Source organism: Numida meleagris, chromosome 4 (assembly GCF_002078875.1).
Source record: "Numida meleagris isolate 19003 breed g44 Domestic line chromosome 4, NumMel1.0, whole genome shotgun sequence".
Lineage (NCBI taxonomy): Eukaryota > Metazoa > Chordata > Aves > Galliformes > Numididae > Numida > Numida meleagris.
In genome coordinates, this window is record NC_034412.1 from 77,709,599 (window position 1) to 77,731,419 (window position 21,821).

A 21,821-nucleotide genomic window follows, 5' to 3' on the forward strand; every position below is an offset into this window, starting at 1 on the left:
TTCTAGTAATAATCATTATGTAATGTAAGCAGATTTTTTTTTTTACCTTTATAATGTTAAAAATGACTACAGACTTTATTCTAGTAGAGTTACATGCTCCACCATAATACTGACTAGAAAGAAGTATTCCAGCATGTTGACATACCTTCACTTCAAAACCAGTAACAAAACATCTTTAGAAAATTTTTAAGGTCTTTAGGTTATTCATTGCAATGTTGTATCTCCCTTCTCTATAGATAGTCTCTGCTGAACCTGAACTGTTGTGTCATTGATAGTGGACTGTCCATGTACATTAATGAGCTCACAGTAATCCAGGTACTTTGGAGTAACATGGCTTCCACATGATCCTCTGGGATGACTAACACACTATTACTGAGAGCTTTGTTTAGTGTGCTGACAGTTGTTTCACAGTAGTTACTGTCTTTTCAACAACTAAACTTTCTTGATTGTATTTCTGGTAGAAGTTCCTGAAGTCACATGATTAATAATTTCTCCATGATTCTTTAACCACGAAGTGAAAAGAAACAACCTCGTTTTCATTTCAATGCTTCACAAGACTAACTTGTATGGAAGGCTGGATTACCAGTATAACCTTCTATTAGGAAAATTATTTTAGGAAGAATACTGCCAGGCACAGGACTTGGTTTCTGTTTAAAACTGAGATGTAATTTAATAAGCTATGCTGCTACTGAAAAAATATTACATAAAAAGCAATGCCAAAATTGTTTTAATTAATACTCCTGTGCTTGAAAAGACTGAGGCCCAGGGGATAGGGAACATCATGTCACTGTCTCTATTTTATGATACTAACTGTGAAGTTTTTCATTAAATAGGGTCCACTGCCATGGGGAAATGCTTCCCAGAATTTTGTATTGTAATATTAGCTAACAAATCATTTCAGTGAGCAGAAGGCTATTTTGAAGTATGGAGCATTTGGAAGTTGAGTGAATCCTGACTGATCATACAGGTGAAAATGTATGGCAGATATAACGAAAAGGAGTCAGGGCATCATCATTCCTCTTTTGAGATAAAAAAATAACAAAGAAAAGAAATGTCTGTGTATTGCCTTGTTTTTTCATTTTCACAGGTTCTACCCAAACATTCCTAGATATAGTAGTCCCTATATAGATTAACAACAGATCTCCATTAATATTTCTATTATGTTACTGTTACTTTTGGCCTAGAACTTAAATTGCTGCTACCAAAAAACTATATACTAATAGTTTTGTTATTTAAATTACTGCAAAATATACACTTACTGATTTATTTCCCTGTTCCCTTATATAGTGTCCTGTGCTTATGAAAGAATTCACTACAGAGTACTAAGATCAGAGGAAATTAGCAGTTTGTTGCCATGAGCAATGTAAATTTAAATGAGAAATATAAAGGATAAGTGTTAGAATACAGCTTTCTTATAATAAGAAGCCTGGATCTCTCTAACTTTTTTTTTAGCTCCATTCATTTCAATTACATTTTTTCAATCTAGTGACAAATCTGTTTGTTGTACAACAGTTGATTTCAGGATGACTCAGTTCTTAAGTCCTAAGTATTGATCATGAACTGAAGTAAATATGCAGTTCACTCCAACAGCAATACCTCCTGTTTATTTTCATGGAAACTAAAACAATAAGGAGCACAATAACATCTGTCAGAGCACATTCTCAGCTATAAAGCACTATTTTTCAGAGTCACCCTCACTTTCATCAGCAATGGGCTAGAGTAAGTCTTAAAGACTATGAAGATGATATACTGCAAAACTATGGGAAAACTGCTTAATCAGGCAGGAAAAACAGCTATGTTTTGTACAAGGACACATACTTCAGAAACATGTGCATGTAACAGAATTGTACTGGACCCATTCAGCCTACACTACAGAAATTTACCTACCAATTTTGTCTTTGTATCACAAAACTGTCACTATGAAGATAAGCCAAATAGGTTTTAATTAAAAGTTTCAACAGTCAAAATAGAACTATGTAACTGTAACATGATGGAAAACGCAGTAATGATAGTAGAGTAGTAAAGTCCTAGGCTACAGCAAGCAAGGATATGCTCAAATGCAGCAGCTACAGACACAGAAACAAAAGAAAGAATCTACTTACCTTTAGAAGGCAGAAAGCTGCAGGTACACAGGGATCTCCAGCAAAATACCCTTACCTCCACTGCCAACCATTAAATGAGGTCTGGGAAGGGTTGGATCCTGGCTCCACCCCTTTCAGTCACTCAGGTGCATTGCACGCATCTGAGCTCCCCTGGTTTGGCCCTGCCTTCCCACCAGGTGCTCAATCACTGGTTCAAGCCATGACTTAACATTTCCACTACAATAACTAATCTCACTAACTTGCCAGCAAAGCTCTTATACCAAAATACTTTCTGATAAAAGTTATATATTAAATATTTTATCATTTATTCCTTTATTAAAACTTACTAAAAACTTAAAATGTTCTGCATTAAATCACATACTGTTGAAAGGAAATTTTTGTTTCTATGCTACTAAGCTTGCAATACTGCTTTATTTCCAATTAAGAAAATCAGGTTTACTAAATGAAAATTTAAGAAGCTTGTTGAAATTCTCCCAGACTGAGGTATTGTGTCTCGTTCTCCAGCAGAACAACAGCTTGTCTGGGAGTTCTGATATTGAAGCTTACGTTAAAATTCTTGTATTTACATCAGGAAAATTGTCTACTTTTTAGACTTCAATGAAATTCCATTTTTCCTGTGCATTTTTTTTCAATCCAACTAGGACTTTGTTACTACATAGTGGCAGAAAGTATATAATCCTGAGATAAGATGTGGCACTATCATTTCAAAATCATTTTTCTATCCAGTGGAGTCTGTTAAGATACTTGCTGGAAAGATAAATGTTTAAGTTATTAAGACATAATTGTGTTAGTGGTTGCCATATTTTGTTACGTTTACAGGTAGAGTTCCTCAAATCTGAAGCCACTGTTGATAGCCCTTTTTGATAAAAAAACTGCATGTAAAGGATTCATCTTGAGATTCTTAAAGTCCCTGAATATCCTATTTTCATATTCCCAGTTACTGTTCATCTTTGAAGTCATAAAATAACCATTTTATAGATCTTTGATCATGTGGAGTGAAATTGCAAAGAATACTCCATTCATCTCTAACCCGAATCTCTAGAGGAACTGGAGCTGCTATATGTTATGGAAAAATGTGTCTCTGCTACTTAATCAATAGATAACATATCGTTTATATGTAGTTATAAGAATAAAGTTCAAAAGTTGTAAGTCCCTCTTTAAATTAAACACCATTATCTTCAGCCCCACAACAGATTTTCCTCTGACCTCAAAAATAATCTCTTAGGATGAACAGTCTACTGATGATATCCATACTTAAAAGGACTGACCCTGAAATAAAGCACTGTACATGAAAAAGAATACTTTGCAATACAGTAATTCAGAAATACTGCAAGCATTTTTGATAGAAATTAAGAAATTTCTCACTGTATTTCTGGAATTTGTGTATTAATGTAATTTCCACTGTTTAAATATGAATGCTAGAATTGTTTATCTGCCTATCTCTGATCCTTATAAAGGACTATCTGATACCACTCTAAGAGAAAGCCCCACCAGCCTTCCTTCTTTTTTGTTACTGATGAGCAATGTCAATATCATTTCTGAAAAATAAGTCATCTTCAGCAGCTCTTCAGGACGCATTATCTCAAATACAGAACATGATCTTCAGTTGAAGGAAACTTGTGGCATATTCAGAGATGCTATTCATTCAGTTTGACATAATCAACAGATCTTTTTTTGTTCTCCAAGTTTGGGGCCAATTCATGGTTAGCTTTGATGCATTCATTGATGGGATATTAAAACCTGATTGTCTTAAAAAAAAGAAAAGCTGTGATTAATCTAAATGCACAAAGAAGCACAACGCAAAAGCAGGCAAAAAGTGCCTCCAGCATAGTTATACGGTACTGTGATGGAACTTGGTTATGACACAATTCAGCTGTATGTACTGGCAGATACTCTGAGATACATCCACAGAACAGCAGAGGCTCTCCAGCTCACTCACTTATGAAGTGACATTACACCTTCACTAGGAATTACTGTTTGGATTATGTTACCCTTCCTTTCTTGTAGAAAGATCTGCAAAAGTTTTGTTGGCTTTAAGCCTTCTACTGCAAAACAATGTGAGAAAGATGGGAAAATGTCTATAATTTTGATTATTATTGATTAGTATTCAATTTCCCGCCCAAACAAAAAATCCAGGAGATGACTAATATTACATCTTTTAAAAGAAAAAGTAAATATAATTGAGATCCACAACTTACTCTTGAACAGTTTTTAAATATTCACATTGTTCAATACAGTGCATACCTCTTTCCGCATAAATGAAACTTTTGACTGTATCTCACACTCAAGCCTCAAGCCTGGGAAAACTATATCCCAGATAAGCTAGAAGATTTTCAGTGAAGCTGCCATTATTTTCAGGAATACGGATTCCAGCTTTCTGACTGCATATTCACTTCCACAGCAAATAAGAGTTCCTCAGACACCATTAAAATTGGTGTTTTTATCAGGACTACTTAATTCATTTAACCTTAGCTTCCCCACAATTATTTTCTGATTCATCTTTAGATCACTATATCCTATGAAATCTTCATATCTACTTTGTAAAGCAGGCCAACTTCTTTTTGGTTCTATCTCTGATTCTTTTTGAAGTAAACTTAATTCTCAAAATATGCATGTAAATAAACTAGATAAAAGACATACTTACATCATTAAATTCTTAAATCTCCAAAAGGACAATTTTAAAGGCATCAAGGTAAGTTTGGCATCTTCTAAAAATGAAATTTACTGTGACTAGTTGTGGTTTAACCAGGTAAATAATTAAGCACCATACAGCCACTTCCTCACTCCCCCACAGTGGGATGGGAGGAAAAAAATGGAAAAAGGTATGCAGTGATCGGAAAGATCAACATGATAGAAAAGGTGTTACAAAACAGTGAAAGGACTGGCACAATAGATAGTTGCTATAAAGGAAGGGAAGAAGACCACTCACCCATATCAGAAGACTCTGAGTTTGCAGGGAAAAGCTCCCCCAAAGAGGGATCTCCAGAAAGAGATCCTTCCTCAGTGGCAGCAAGCCCTTAAATGAGGCCTAAGAGCCTGGTTCCACCCCTCTAGTTGCACAGGTGAATTGCCTTCACCTGTGCTTCTAAGGCTGACTCCGTCTTTCCTCCAGGTGCTCAACCAGTGGTTCAGGCCATGACTCAGCAGTTCCCATACGACATAAAACTTGTAGGTTGAGATAATTTAATAAAACAGAAAAGGAATGAAAAATAATAAATATATTGATACAGGAAAGAATTGATGCATAATACAATTGCTCAGCACCCACCAACCAATGCCCACCTGGTTCCTGAGCAACAGTGTCCACTATCCCTGGCCAACTCCCCCCTTGTTTTAGTGTTCTACATGACATCATAAAGTATGGAATATCCCTTAGGGTAGTTCGGGTCAGCTGTCCTGGTTCTATTCCCCATCAACTTCTCATGTGCCCTCAGCCTCCTCTCTATCAGGTCAGCATGAGAAGCTGAAGAATCCTTGACTAAGAACTACTCAACAAGAACTACAACATTGGATTGTTACAAACATTGCTTTTTCTCCTACATCCAAAAAACAGCATCATAGCAGCCATTAGAAGGAAAGTTAATTCCATCCCAGATGAAACCAGGACACTTGTATGCCCAGTTCCTTAAGAATATTTTTAATAATTACCTGGTAGCAAGGTAATTAACATGCAATTGTGTAAAATGTCACCCTTGTGGTTTATCACCTGAGTTAATACACAAGATTGTAAGCTTCCATGTCATAAAGCCCTCTAACTGCAGGTGACAGGATTGCCAAATCACGGTTGTGCTATCACTTAGGTAAATAACAAATAAAGATATTTGAGAGAACTGAATTAAATAAGGACACTGAAGTGAAACCATTTTAGTATATCTACAGAAGATTTTAAGATCTGCAGTAAAACTTCTGCACTTCCTTTCAGAAACAGTCACAGGTAGATGAATGCTAAAACTGTTTTTAAGAGAGAAGAAACACTGGAGGTACAGTAGTTAGGAACGACTGAGAAGAAAGAAACAATAAAAGAGAGAATAAAAAAGTTAAAATGTTGAAAGTAGGGTAACCAAAGGAAATAGGATGGAAAGATGAAATTCAATGCTCATAAGAAGCCAATTGCAAAGAAGCAAGATAGGAAGGGGAGAAATATAATGATATTCATAGCTGAGAGAAAAGACTGCAACTGAATGTTGTTAAACACCAGAGCTGAGTGAGCAGAATGTATTGGTCATGTAATATAGATCCAAATGGGAATCTTCACTATGTTATGCAGCTAACATGGGAAATTCTACAGAAATTTCTGGACTGCAGGCGCTTTTGTTTACCTTTCATGATTTATATCACTAAACAGTCCCAACCTATTATCACCTCGTAATTCAGTGGCTCATCGTTTGTTTTATACATATTTATTTTGGTGGTTTATCCAATCAGGTAGTTCTATTTAGGAAAAAAAAAAAAAAAAAGAAATTTGGTATTTTCCCTGACACATCTCTCTAGGCTCTGTGCTGATTATTTCTTTTGTACCATTTCAGCAAGGGGTACATGTGTGGATACAGTTATATTTTGGAGATAATTTACATGGTCAGATTTGTAGGAACTTAATACACTTCTAAAAGCAAGAACGGAAAATCTTCAGTCTGGTGAGGCAGTGTGTACACATCTTTTACATTTCAGTGGTTGGCTTTCACACAGTAGGTATACTATAGAAAGACACTGCAAAATACTGCTCTGAAATGGAAAGGTTCGAAGTAACATCATAAGGAAAACAATCAGAGTCATGAATGATTCAATAAAATCAGGAAATATGATAATCTGGGAATTCAAATAATTAAAGAAATACTGCAGTGTGTTTGGTCTTTATCAAACATCTTCCATTTTGAATTGATATTGGGCTTTAGTATAATATTATTGGATTTTTATATCTACAGTCCATCATGCGCTGATATGCCAAAAATTCTTATCTATAATGCAGGTTGCTTGCTGTATCAGGTCATGTTGCACAAAGCTAACAAATTCAAAAGTTATTTTTGAACAGTCACTGCCAGTGGGTTATTACCTGCAAGCAGTGAGTCTTTTTCTGTTATCTATCGGAAGAAGTCAGTGGCAGGTGTTATGCTGCTGGCATACCTCTGCTTTAGAATTTATAGGATTTTTTCTTTTTTCCAAGGAAGCTTTCATTAAATGCTGTTACAGTCTTCTATGCATAGTCAACAACCATAGATTAAAACATAAAAGAAGAAAAGAATTCCTTCTCCCTGCAGATTCTGAACAAATGGAATATATTATCCTAATGCTTATTGCTGAGAAGAATGGTGCCTTGTATGGCACCATTTATGGTTATAATAAAGAATGAGTCTCCGATAAGACAAGCTGTTCATTAGAATGCTACTGGCAACAACAGCAAGAAATACATAACTAGATGTTTTTGCCAGTATTAAAGAGATCCTGTGTTCATGAATAGTTCTTAAAGATCTTCCTTCAACAAATTTCCAACTATTTTTTGCTTTACAAATGTATAGGTATCTGAAAAAGTGAATTTATGACCTGTAAAAATTTGTCTCAGGAACGCTGTATATCCAGAAATCAGAATTAATTATTCTTGGGTGTATCTTTCAGCCTCCATAAACTTTATTCACACCCACTGTCATTTATCTAAAACTAGAAAAAAAAAAAAAGTTATATCAGCAAAACTTAGCTCCACTTTAAAGACCTGCATGTCATATATTAATTTCATGTAACTGATTGGCATTAATATAATCAGCTTATTTCATCATGACAATAAAATTAAATTTGTTATCACACATGATCTAGTGGCTGGCAACCATGCCCATGGCAGGGGGTTGGAATTGGGTGATCTTAAATGTCTCTTCCAACCTAATTCTTTCTACGATACGATATGATACAAGTTCCCTAATCATAGCAACGACTGTGATATACATTAAATATCAAGCTTGCTTTCAGTACTTGCATACCTCCTTTTTCGTTTCAGTGTTTTCAGAAGATCTTTCCTTCAGTTTTGCTTAATATCTTTAATAATTATATTGATGAGGGGATCGAGATTACACTCAGTACGTTTGCAGATGACACCAAGTTGGATGGAACTGTACATCTATTTGAGAGTATGAAAGCTCTCTAGAGTGACCTGGATAAGCTAGGTCTAGGGGCTGCATCCAGTTATGAGGTACTCAGCAAGTCTAACTGCCAGATCGCGTACTTGGGTCTTAATACCTTAACAAGCTTGAGGAAGGGCTTCTGGAAAATTGCCTGGAAGGAAAGAACCTGGGGGTGCTTGCCAATAGCCGGCTCAACATGAGCTGGTAGTGTTTCCCAGTGGCCAAGAAAGCCAGTGGCATACTAGCCTGTATCAGAAATAGCGTGGCCAGCAGGACCAGGGAAGCAATTGTCCCATTGTTTTTGGCTCTGATGAGACCACACCTTGAGTACTGTATTCAGTTTTGGGCCCTTGCTATAAGAAGGATATTGAGTTGCTCTAACATGTACAGAGAGAAGCAACAAAGCTAGTGAAGGGACTAGAAAAAAAAGAGTTATGAGGAGCAGCTAAGGAAACCGGGGCTATTTAGTCTGGAGGGAACTGCTTGAAAGGAGGTTGCAGTGAGGAGGCTGTTGGTCTCTTTTTTCAAGTGACAAGTGAAAGGGCTCAATTTATGACAAGAGAGGTTTAGATTGGATTTCAGGAATAATTTATTCATAGAAAGGCAGAGGAACAGGCTTCTCTGTTTACCATTGCCAGAAATATTTAAGAGAAGCATGGATGTGGTACTTAGGGACATGGTTTAGCAATGGACTTGTTGTGTTAGCTGGATGGCTGGTTTTGGATGACTGGATCTTAAAGGTGTTTTTCAACCTAAATGATTCTATGATTCTTAAATGAGTTTAACACTAATAGATTTTTTTTTTCAAGGCAATATCTTAACCACAGCCAAGTTTGAAAAGTGCTCAGAATGAATGCAAATTTTCAATTTTACTTGACAATCAGAGATAATTATTTAAAGCAATGAATAAATATTGGTTTGTAGAACGACTGTGTTTGGGCATGATGATGATTAAACTAGTAATAAGCAAGTTAATAAAAATACATTATTAAATTTTCTATTTCTGTAAGTTCCATTAGGAAGATACACATTCAAAAGAAGCAGCTCATAAGACCTGCCTCATTGTGTCAGACTGAAGAGTTCACCCAGTCCAGTATCCTTCATCATAAGGGTCTAGAAATTCATGCATTAAAAAAACCTGCCAGAATCATTTTAAGTATAGGGAAATCACCCTCCAGTAGTTTTCCAGCAGTCATTAGACTGATGATTTCCTGAGTCAGCTATCTGTCAAGAGCCATTGTATACCAATTCTAAGTAAGCTTTGCTTCTTTCTTAACTGGCATAGCTTATTTCCATTAAAGCATAAATCTTCAAAATAAAAGATATTACCTTTTATCTAAAGTTTTCAGGAGAAAATGCAAACACATTACATCATTCATATTAAGTAAATCGTATTCCTCTTTCGATACAGCCAGAATCAATACTTTGTAATCCAGCTTCAACTTTCTGACCAGAAGGAATGGAAAACGCAACACTAAAAATATTGACTTGCTCAAAATGTTAACATTTGTACTGTAAACAGTAAATGTTTACAGTAGCAAACTATGCATTCGGTCCCCAGCTGTTTCTGTTCCTTCCAATGTATATCAATCATTTACATCAAGTATTTTTCATAGGTAAATTTTCTCAGCATATGATCACAGGAAAACATTTTCCTATCTGCTGTTGCACTCAAGATCTGCTTTACAAGCAAAGAGAAAACACAATCTACTTATATAAAAGCAGAAAGTTCTTGCTAGTGTAACTAAAATCTTTATTTTTCTAATCATTCTTAGTCCAAATCTAATTACTATATAAGCACAAATAATAGAGTAAAAACAGTTATACACACTTACTTTTCATCCCTTTTCCTGGTAGTGTGCTCACTCTTTCTTGAGCCTTTAGGTCCTCAGCCTGAAGGCCTCATTCTGGTGACGGCGATGTGGCGACATTTATAGCAGATCGTCAGCATCTGCAGTCATTTGTCAGGAGGAACGTGATGTTCAATGATGATTCCTTCTTCCTCACTCTAGGTCTTCTTGGGATCATTTCTGTACATCTCCTAACTTGCTTTGAATATTCTCTTTTACATTGATATGTAGATCCATGCTGAAGCCAAATGTGCTTCATATACTGCCTTTTACATAGTTACATGCAGCATCTGGAGGCATGCGCTCAGATGCGTGAGCAATCTAAATCCTTAATTGCAGAGTCTAACATCCCTTAAACACATTTGCAAGTTCCCTCTTGTAACTTTCCACCCCCTCCTACCTGTCAACAAATCTCCTTCACATCTAGACACTAAGCTCCTATGCAAGTGCTCATCCAATCAGAGCCACAAGTTACTTCTATTCACACGCTTCTTCTCCAGTCAGGGTCATCATCATGCAGAGATTACGCGCCCCACTTGACTTCTGCTCTTGTCTCCTGGAGACAGCCTTTGTTCTCAGAGTCCTCTTCCATGCCGTGTCAAACTTGTTTTTCAGCCTCTATTCTGAATGTCGTCTTGAACCCCCAGTTATATTTCTTTCTCTTTGCTGCCTCTAAAACCTTTTCCATCCAGATCCAGGTATGCATTTCCTTAATCAATGAGCTGTTTATTGGACTTGATGATCTTGAAGGTATTTTCCAGACTAGATAGTTCTCTCATACCCAGTGCCAGCCCTAGGCCACATCCATTATTGTCCCCTGCCCGTGCTCCTCTGTCACATCAGTGTCTCCAATTCCCACAGCTTCTACTACTGTGCCTGTATTTTGCTATAATTGTAAAACTGTTCTGATAGCATACAAACATAACAAAAGTAAAATAATTACCATAACCTCTTAGAGGAAAAAAAAAAAAAAAAGGTGCTCAATCTAAACTAGTTGAAACAAAATTGCAGGCAGGTCAAGAAATGTTTAGACAAAGCAAACTTGACAAGCCTCAATCCTGAGACCCTGCAAACTATGTATAAAGCCTCTGATCTGCTATTAGCAATGACAATACCACTTTGCAGAGATATAGGACAACATCAGATATTTAAACTTTTAAATTATATTTTATATAACATTTATATACCATACAATAATAATATAATACATATGCCTTATAAATTATTTTGTGATACAAATTATTAAATATTATTTCACATTATAATGTTATAGTATATACATGGTAATTAACATTTGAGTTAGAAATATTTTTTCTCTATTTTTCCTCCAACTCAATGTTAATATCAAACTTAATCTGGAACTTCAGCTGCCACTCTCCTCTAAACTGTCACAACTTTCTAGAAAAACAATGCCAGTAAACATATAAGTACTGCCTGTATAGTATTATGCATTCTATATATCCAGTTTCAAAAAAACTGATTAAGAGCCAGTTTGCATGCAACCCCCTTCAGGTCCATGAGGATCAGCTACAAAAACATGAACTTAATCTTCTTGGACATGGTGACCACATAAAGGGTAGCCTGCAATGTGCCACTGAGGTACAACTATTGCTCCATATAAGAAATGGGGCAAAAGACACTTCTCCTTTTCTGCTGCTCACTAAGGAGCAGTGCCACACAATCAAAAAGTGGAGGATTTACCCTGTATAATATGTTTCAAAATGTAACAGGAAGAAATATTAACCTGAGATGACATCCTATAGAGCACAGTTACTTAATTTATTTTACTTTTGATATTTTATTCTTATTTCTTTCTTTTACAAGTTACCTCTTTTATATCATTGAACATATTTTCTGAGCTGTTTACTTGTGGGTCTCCTGTTTTTTTTTCGCTAAATATTTTACACGTAGAAGTATAGGATAAGCAATTTTTTTCTTTATAATTTCCATGATGTCACATTAATCTTTAATCTGTCTCCACCTATCTTCCACAGTGCAGACTTCTGGGGAACTTGAAGTGTGCTAAAGCAGAAGCTGAAACCACTTTGATCAGTGTTCTTGCAGTACACAACTTTCCCTGAGCATGTATCTGTTCTCATTCTTTCTGACACTCTTTTAATATCTCTGCAAGTTTTGCTTCCATATCATCATGTCTTTTCATATATATCAGAAAACTGAATGATTATTGGATTATTTTTTTTTTACATCTTAGATCATTTCTAACATTTAATTAAGATTTTTTTAATTAAGATTTGCACAGAAGGGATGTTGAAAGCTAAAGCATGTGATTAGAGATCTGTTTTTATTTTTCTGCCATCAGATTACACAGTTGCATTCTACATTTAGCAGCATAACTATCTGCTTCTTTCCCCCACTTTTGAGTCTTCTCCAAAACCTTAAAAACCTTTACATGTCTTGAACTTGTTTTTATCCCATAAATAGCATTGCTTAGAGCAGCTCTCTTAATGATAAAGCAGAAACATTTTTGTAGACAATGACTACCTCTTAACACCATTTTCACAGGAAGTTCGAAGAGAATAAATTATTTACTACATTCAAGACTGGTCCAAATGGTCATTAAAAATATATAGAGACCTAGATTCTAGCTGCAGATGACTTCAGCAATGAACTTGAGGTGTGCCAGTTATAAATATCTGACTTGGCTTGCACCTGTATACTATATTTTTCACATCATTTTGTTGTTGTTGATGATTTCTACTTAAGGGAAGCAGTACAAAGAGCTTCTCAGATTCAAAACAGAACAAAAAACTGCATTCCTTTCAGTATTAAAGGACTTTGAAGACATTTGAATCTTCTTTTTTTTAATAGTAACTATTATGCAGCAATACAAATTCTAAAGTGATATGGCAAAGTATTTTGCTGCAACTAGAAATATATCTAATTGTAAGGTACTTATCTGGATATTCTTATATTTGAAGCTGTTTACGTTAAAAACTGAATTGAAAGTCTTGATCCCTATTTCTTATTTAAAGGCACATGTTAGCCATGAAGCAAAGGATCAGTAGAGGAGAAAATCTGCTATGGTTTGTTCATGACATCAGGCTACAGGAGTTCTGCTTAATGATTGTTTACAGTTCAGCTGTTCAGTTGGTCTCTGTGAGATATTTCCAATTCTGGCACCGTCAAGCATTCCAAAGAATGGTTTTGAAGTGCAAAAAAATTGTAGTAAGTATAGGAAACAGCTGGCTATTGATACTGGGTAGTGATTGAGAAAGACTGTGATCAGGTCATTTATGTAAAAATGTGTCGTCTTTTCATGAATTGTCCTGGTTTCAGCTAAGAAAGAGTTGATTTTCTTCAGAGTGTCTGGTATGGTTCTATGATTTGGATTTAGGAGAAAAACAATGTTGAAAACACACCAATGTTTTAGTTACTGAGCACTGCTGCACAGAGCCTAGGAATTTTCAGCTTCATGTACTGTCCTGCCAGGAGAGGTGCTGAGGAGGCACAAGGAGCTGGGAGAAGACAGAATCAGGACAGCTGACCTAAGGTGGCCAAAGAGATGTTCCATAACATAGGACAGTATATGAAAAAACTTCTAAAACTGTGAAGAGTTGGCTGGGGAGGGGGGGGAAGCGGGGGGTTGGACACAGCCACTGCATGGGAACTGGCCAGACATTTATCTCAACCCCCGAGTTCTACTTAATTTTTTTTCCCCTGATTCTCTCCCCCATCCCACTGGGAGAGGGAGTGAATGATTGACTGCCTGGAGCTAAGCTGCCTGCCATGTAAAACCACAACATGAATGTGAACATTATTAAAGGTCTCTCTCACTACTAGGACTAAGGAGAGATAAAAGGGGAACTATTTTTTCTAGCACAGGTCAGAGTAATGACTGATACACATAGAAGATCCTCTTAAGGATTAGAAAGCTTTAAGTATCATAACTTTGTATAAATTCCCTTCTTTTCCTAAAAATTTTCCCTCCTTGTAGAAGTTATTTTCCGTGCTTCACAGGATGCTACAGTTAAATGCAACAAAGTATCAGTTATCAACAGCGTTTATCTGATCATTAAAGCGAGGGAACTAATCAAAGACAAAATATAGAACAGAACAAATTTAATAAATAGCTACTCTTCCATTTATAGTCTTCTCTTTATATCTCTCTGTGGAGAGCTTTTGACAAATATTGTGTTTCTTAGAGTTGCTCTAAACTTAGTCAAGCCTAAAATATTCAGAAGCACAGAAGAGAAGTGAGCTGCTACTTTGGCTTTCGTATGCTAGCACAGTAGTTAATTGTACAATGTTTATCACAGGTGCTTTCATAGATTTATGAAGGGCAATGCTGTCCCTTCAGTAATGTTCATGAAAAGAACAGAGGTAAGAACCCAGATCTTCTTGGGAATCAGGGTGCTCCAAGGCCAAATTCAGCAGACAGAGGAAGGAACTGAAGAACAAACTATGATGAAGAGGCACAAAAGCAACAGATTTAAGAAACATAAATATTTGGGATAGGAAGGAGTGGACAGTTGCAGTATATGGTTTAAGACATTGACAAACAGCCCTGGCTACGTCAAATTATACAGCCTAGTAAAGGCAAAACTGAGAAGCCGAAGTGAGCTGGAATGTTGACAATGACAGTAATGTAAGTTGTATTTACATTTCAAAAAGTTTGTATTACCCTCTCTCCCAGCTTCATAGAAAAACTTTGTCTAAAGACTTGCCTGGATTTTAAACGTGCTACTGTCACTTTCTCACTGGTTCTTTATCATCCCATCTTAGTTAACAATTTCAGCTCATGAATAGTATGTACACAATTATATTTTTCTGAACTTAACTGCTGTACTGGTTTTGTCTTTGCGGCCAAAAGTCCACTGAATATTAAAAGTTAGAATTTTTAACTGGCTTTTTACAAAACATTAATCCACTTTTAGCAAAGGGTTTTCTTTTAATATAATTCAGATATTTTTACTCTACAAAACGTATTCCTTCCATTTGCAAAATAAACTTTCAAAATTAATTATTTTTTTTTTATGTACCACTAAGGACATTCTTCACATGTTAGTAATTGTATTATCATAAGAGTTGGGTTCATATACTAATTTTATAGGGAACCAAACCCAATTACCTGACTTTCTTCAGGATTTTTGTTACAGCTTTAGGAGATAAGAATTTACCAGACCAAAAGAATTCCCTACTCTGAATATCGTGCCCGAATCTCATCACTCCCAAACTAGCCTGTTAGAACATCCAGCTAGCACCCTTACTTCTGTGGCAAGCTTACTTGAAATAGAAAACCTAAATAAACTCAGAACTATTACTAGCATTCAGACAATGCAGAAGTTAAGATACTTGGAACAGAATTCTTAGGGCTCAAGATAATGGCTCATTTTTTTGCTGAAATGTCTTTAATGAGAAGATTTACACTCATATCAATGTTATAAGCAATAACCAAAGAAACCTGAGTCATGCTGAATTAATCAGCATTTTCCATAAAACATTTCCCAGTTTTAATTCTTCATTTGGTGGCTAAGAGATTTTAAAGTTTTGATAAAATAATAACTAAATTTTTTTTCTTTTTTTTTTTTGACTGATTTAAACTGATACTTCATTTCTAAAGAAGAGAAATTTTCATTTGACAGCTCTGCTTCTTGGTTTCTGATAAAATCTCATACAAAGCCTTCTCTTCGAAGAATGAATGGGATCTCTTCTTATTTCCATTACAAATATATTCTGTAACATAAATATCTTATAAATGTAAAAGGTTTCCATATCATCAAGGTTCCAGCAGCAAGATCATATTAGCATGAAGTAGTAGTTTTACAAGATGTATCTTGGTTTTTGTGAGAGTACTGGTTGTAACTCTATGGAAAAAAAATACAAAGAAAGAAAAGAAATCTGTGAATTCACAGGATACTGTTCTTAGTACATCTGTATCTTACAACTAATTGAATATTACAATAATTTGCTTGCTTAGCATTTATCATTCCTGTTTCATGTGTTTATGCTATCCAAAAAGTTAAGCTAAATGTAGCAGAAAGTGCAGCTTTTTACTGTGTCCTGCTATCTCCCAAATATACATTTCCACTCCACGATAGGATACAAGATACCACAAAGAGCGAAAGAAGAACTCACCATAAACCTCTTCTTTGACCACTTGCTGGGCATGCATTAGGGCCTAATGCATATCAAGAGTATAAAGTTAGTGATGTTTTTCCTATGCAAAACAACGTAAGAGTCATAAAGCGAATTACATTTCAATAGCACAGCAAATAAAAGATCACAGTTAAAGTGAAAAACTTTGATAATAGAATAGTAAATAGCCAATTTCTATTTCTTCCAAGTATTCATCTGTGAACTTGATATGTGCTATTATTTTTTCAGTGTACAGGAATGTTGAGTGAATCTGAGGTTAATAAGACTTGTCAATATCAAAAACTCTCAGCAAGTGAATTCGTTATTGTTGTTTCTTTGTATGTATTTCAATAACTTAAGAAGCTAACTATCTAATTAGCATATTCATAGCATACTCATGGTCAGGAAATGAAAATAATCAGCCCATATAAGATACATTTTATCATATAACATCTAACATACATTTTAAATATTGGGACCGATCTTAAAAATATTTTAATTGATGCCTTAAAATATTAGTCATAAACATCTGTTAAGCTTGAATTTGAAGATATAAATACATGTTACAATTCTCTACAGTAAGCAGAGTAACATTACTGTGGTTGCTCATGAAAATAAAGTGAATACAAGCAAAGTATTTTCTATTTATTTTATTATTTGACAAAAACTCATTTGAAGTGGCTTAACATTGTGTTTTACTCTCTGCAAAATATATATATATATTTTGTGATATAATTCTGTGATTCTGTGATTTCTGTTATCTTCCTTTTTCAGGTTTAATATTATAGTTAATGGTTTGATCTAACAGATAGTTAATAGTTTCACCATTAACAGTTTTTATTTATTATTCATTTTCAAGAATAGATATTATTTTCACTTTTATTTTGCTGCTTTCAAATACTATTTTTAAAAGCTACCGTAAACAAATTATCTTCTTGATCATAGAAAAAAGGGTAAGAAGTTATTTAATCACATCTACATCCATAATAAAATTTAACATCTCAGTGCTATAACCCAACATTATTTATGTTGGTAAAAGTGACTGTCTAGATGTATGGGAGTCAAAGTTTTTAAATGTAAATCTCATCAAAGCACTAGTTAATACAGGGTCTTTATTAGGTTTTCCAACGTAATATTCTTTTAATTATGCTCAACAACTCAATATAAACCTATTAGCAGTCAGCTAACAAAATTACCTTACCTAATGTAAGAACTGGAGCAATATAAGATCTTTATTTGTGGAACAAATCTTGACTTGAAAAAAACCTTTTCACAGCCTCTTTCAGAATAAATTACACACTGACTGCCATTCACTTGTTAGACTCTGGATGAAAAGCAAGACTTGAATCTTACTGTGTTTGATAAAGAAAGGGAGATAGAATTGTTTTAACTAGAAGCAAAGCTAGACACAGAAGGAGAATAATGCTGAAAACCTCAGCATTCAGCAGAACTCAGCAGTTCAAAATTTGCTCTTCTTAGCTTTCTGGTATTCAGCACTGTTCTCTCTGCTGGGGAGAAAGGGAGTAATGATGATGTTCCTACATGCCCAGGCAGTCACCTACAAACAGCATTTTCTGCTGTGGTTATGCACACTCATGAAAACTGCCCACTGCCAATTTTTTTTTCATCATTTTGTTCACTGATTTTCCTCAAGAACTTGTGATTATATTTTCAGGATGAGAAACAAGATCCCTCTGTCACAGTAATTTGTATTAAGACTTTCAGAATCTCTCTATTTTTCTCTGTCTCTCCTGTCTTTCTATCCGTTAGTGAAACAGTTCCAGGATATAATTCCTGAAGCTCCACAACACTTCTCACCTAATAAAACAGACCAAGTAGAATGATGTGTATTTTTTTGCTCTTCTAAACTATACATATTTCTTTCATGGGAAAAGAAAAAGAAACAACAGTAGCAGTAGCAACAACTAATGCTAAGTTCAGGTATAAATATACTATTCCATAACTTTCTTACCCATAAAATAACAGAACTTCGTATTTTATCAGCTACTGAAATCATGTAATGTTAAGACTACATATAAAACCATAACTGAGGGAAAACAAGAAACCTGAAGTTAATTTCTTGCCAGCCTTGATTTCTGAAGCTTTTATTAGTTGCATTAGAAAATCCAAGAATACTACAAGGGATGAAGATCACAGTTGCATGTGAATAGACTTCCTAATCACTACTCTTCATGACAAAACTAGCTATATGTCAGCAAGGAACTTCTAACAGTGATGCCACAGCCATTATTTTGTATGGATTTTTCACCGAGTATTTTGTATTATGGAAAAGTTCAATAATAATTACTACTTCTGCAAATTCATTCCTATGATGCTACACTTTCATTATATTACACTAATTAGAAGGAAAGTTTTTCAGTACAAATACATGCATTCTATTGCAAATGAACATCTCATTTGAAATCACCAGTAGTGATCTACGATATATCCATCTCCCACTGTACATCAATATTCTTTGTCACATCTTTAAAAATACTTCAGGATATACATTATATACCTTTCTTAGAGGACCTGTACCTTGAAGGCTGGTTACCTATGCACCAAAAAAAAAAAAAAAAAAAAAAAAATCTGGAAAAGCTCATTCCTGAAGGCTACTGACCTCTACTTGGCACTTACATTTAAAAACCTTCAGAATTGCCAACGTTTTTTAGTGATTAAACTGAGAAACCAAATAACAAGGCATGATAATTGTCAGTGTAAAGCTTAAACTCTCCCTAGACATTGAAATAACCCAGAGATATACTTAATCTTTTCTGGAGAGGAGCTGGAAGGATCTGCACCTTGGATTTCCTGATCCTATCTCTGCATGTCCAGACTTTGTTCCACTTTTTATAGAAAAATGTTTGCGTTTCTTGGAGACTTTTTTGAGTGTAGAAAAAAAATAATTGAATGAGTACTCTGTTTCCTCTTTGTTTAAGACAATTCAAGATAATTGATTTTTTTTCCAAAATTATTGTTTTTAATTAAAATTTTAATTAAAATTACTGAGAATGTTGGGTATTCAATTGATTGCCCTTCTCTCTAAAGTAAATATCACCGCATCATCTATTTGATGCTAAAGGAGTGAGATTGTAAAGAAAAAGGAAGAAAAAAAAAAAAAAAAAGAGTGAGCTAGAACCAGAATCTCTTAAGAAACATTAGATCGAAACTTCTGAAGACTGAATAACTAAGAATAACTGTGAGTGGGAAGAAGGATAAACTAAAGAGTGTTGCAGTTTTAGTGCCATCTACAACTGACATTTGTCATTCTTCTTGTCACAGTAAGGTAAGAAAAATTAAGGATCCCTGAGAGAGTAAAACAAGATATTGATCAGAGCTTTCCAACCTCTAAAATCTTGTACTTGAATCTGGAGTTAGTCCTTTAAAAGAGCTGTGTAAACTCAAAACTTGCCTTTGTTTGAACATGTAAATAAAAGCTAAGATGGTTTTATCTGGGCTTTCTGGTGACAAAGCGCTGTAAGGGTCATTTAATGTACAGTTAGTTAAAAATCATTTTTTATTGTCATGGAGCAATTGTTGTATTAGGCAAATAACGGAGCACTTGGGTTGTAATGCGGAAGGCCCTTCCCCATTTTGCTTTCTATTGGTTGTCCTACTTACTTGAACCCGTGTCGTAAGACGGAGAGGCTGTACTTCTTTGTTTTCATAACAAGGTGTATAACTACCCCGTATATGGCTTTTCGGAAGTGAGTGGACAGAGTGGGATATTCAATATGATTGGCCAGGAGCCCGCGTGAGCTTCTGGAACAGTCTAGTAAAAGATAAGAAATACTATATAGTTCTGTAACTTTTACCAATAAACGCCATTTTGCTGTACATCATATTGGTGCCTGTATGCAGTATTTGGCCCGGACCAGACTTTGGTCTCAGCGCACGAGGATGAAATACAGAGGGTTGCCTGCATTCGGCTACAAGCAACAAAACTGTGCAAGTTTATTTTTTTTCTTTTTGAATAACTCTGTTCTGTTATGCTCTGTAGTTCCTATTATTATAGATCTGTTCATTGTTTGTCAAGCTCAGCTAGACTATTCCTGGCAGTGGTAGTTTACTGATAGAATTAAGAAACTTACAGTTTTACCCTTCAATGTGATCCATGAGAGATGAGAATTTCATAAAACTATTTTTGCATTTACAGATTTGACTCATTGTTTTATGATCATCATAAAAAAATAGTTTAATTGAACAACTACTCTTCCCAATGAGCTAAAGTCCTGAAAGATGACAAGGTAGTGGACCACAAAATCTCAGGTTATTTTCTCATGCTAACAGCAGTTAAAAAATACTAATCAGCTAGAGAAGCAATTAGCACCTGACGATCAGTAGCTTAGCATTTAGTAATAGTTTATTGCAAGATAGTTTCTCTTAATATTACATTCTGAAACATTCTACAAGCTCTACTGTTTCAAGAGACATCAATGAAGGAATCCCTATTTTCTGTGTCTGGCTGAAGTCTTAAGTGCAAGATCAGCTTCAAATTAATTGGACTCTGGAAGTCTGAAGATGTGCACAGGCATAAGTGTAGCTTGCTAGAGAATCTAAAACTTAAGCTGGAGGGTACCTGTACATTACAAGATGTGCTGGGTTTGGCTGGAATAGAGTTCATTTTCTTCATAGTAGGTTGTGTGGTGTTATTTTTCAGATTTGTGACAAAAAACAGTGTAGGTAACATACATTTAGTTGTTGCTGAGCAGCACTGACACAGAGTTAAGGACTTTTCTGCCTCTTACACTGCCTTGCTTCTGAGAATAATAAGAGCCTGCGAGGTGACACGGCTGGGAAAGATGACCCTAGCTGATGAAAAATACATTCCATAACATATGATGTCATTCTCAGCTGGAGAAAAGGTGTAAGTGGGGATGTATGGAGTAATGTCTTCCCAAAAAACAATTATGCATGGTGAAACCTTGCTTTCCTGGAAATGGCTGAACATCTGCCTGCTAATGGGAATCAGTTCTTTATTTTATTTTACTTACACATGTAACTTTTTCTTTACCTATTAAACTGTCAAAGATAGGCCTTCTTTCAAAATATGTTACTAGATATTTGCAGGAAAATTAATTTACACTTTTAAAATAAATGAAGGATTTTTCTATGTTTCTCAATTTCAGAGCAGATTTCTTTCACTCAAAAGGAAAAGAAAAATAATTAAGAGTTCATTATGCTGATTCAAAGCATATTATAATTAAAAATATACTTAAAATAAACCAATTATCATCTCGAAGCAATAATATTCCAAATAATTAAATTAGCATTGTATAATTCAGATATAAAGATACATTGTTTTGTTTATTTGATCAAATTAATTCTCATTTATTTTTGATAGTTTAATCATACACATTATCGTTTGAAACTTTTAGGGGACTATTTTAGACTTTTCTAGAAGGTTTCTTGATGAATAATCACTCAGTCTGGAGAAAGTATTGTTAGAATGTATGGTATTGATCAAAGTCAAAACTAAAGAAAGAAAAATGAAATCTCAACTATGACAGATTAATCTGTTGCTTGGAGGGCACACATATTGTCTCCCCCAATGGAACAAAAATGAAAAGGTTTTGTTTTTTGCTGCAGAATGATTCTGTACATTTTCATGCAGTATCATTAACAAATAGAAAGAAGGTCAAACTCATTCAGATAAGATAACTTCT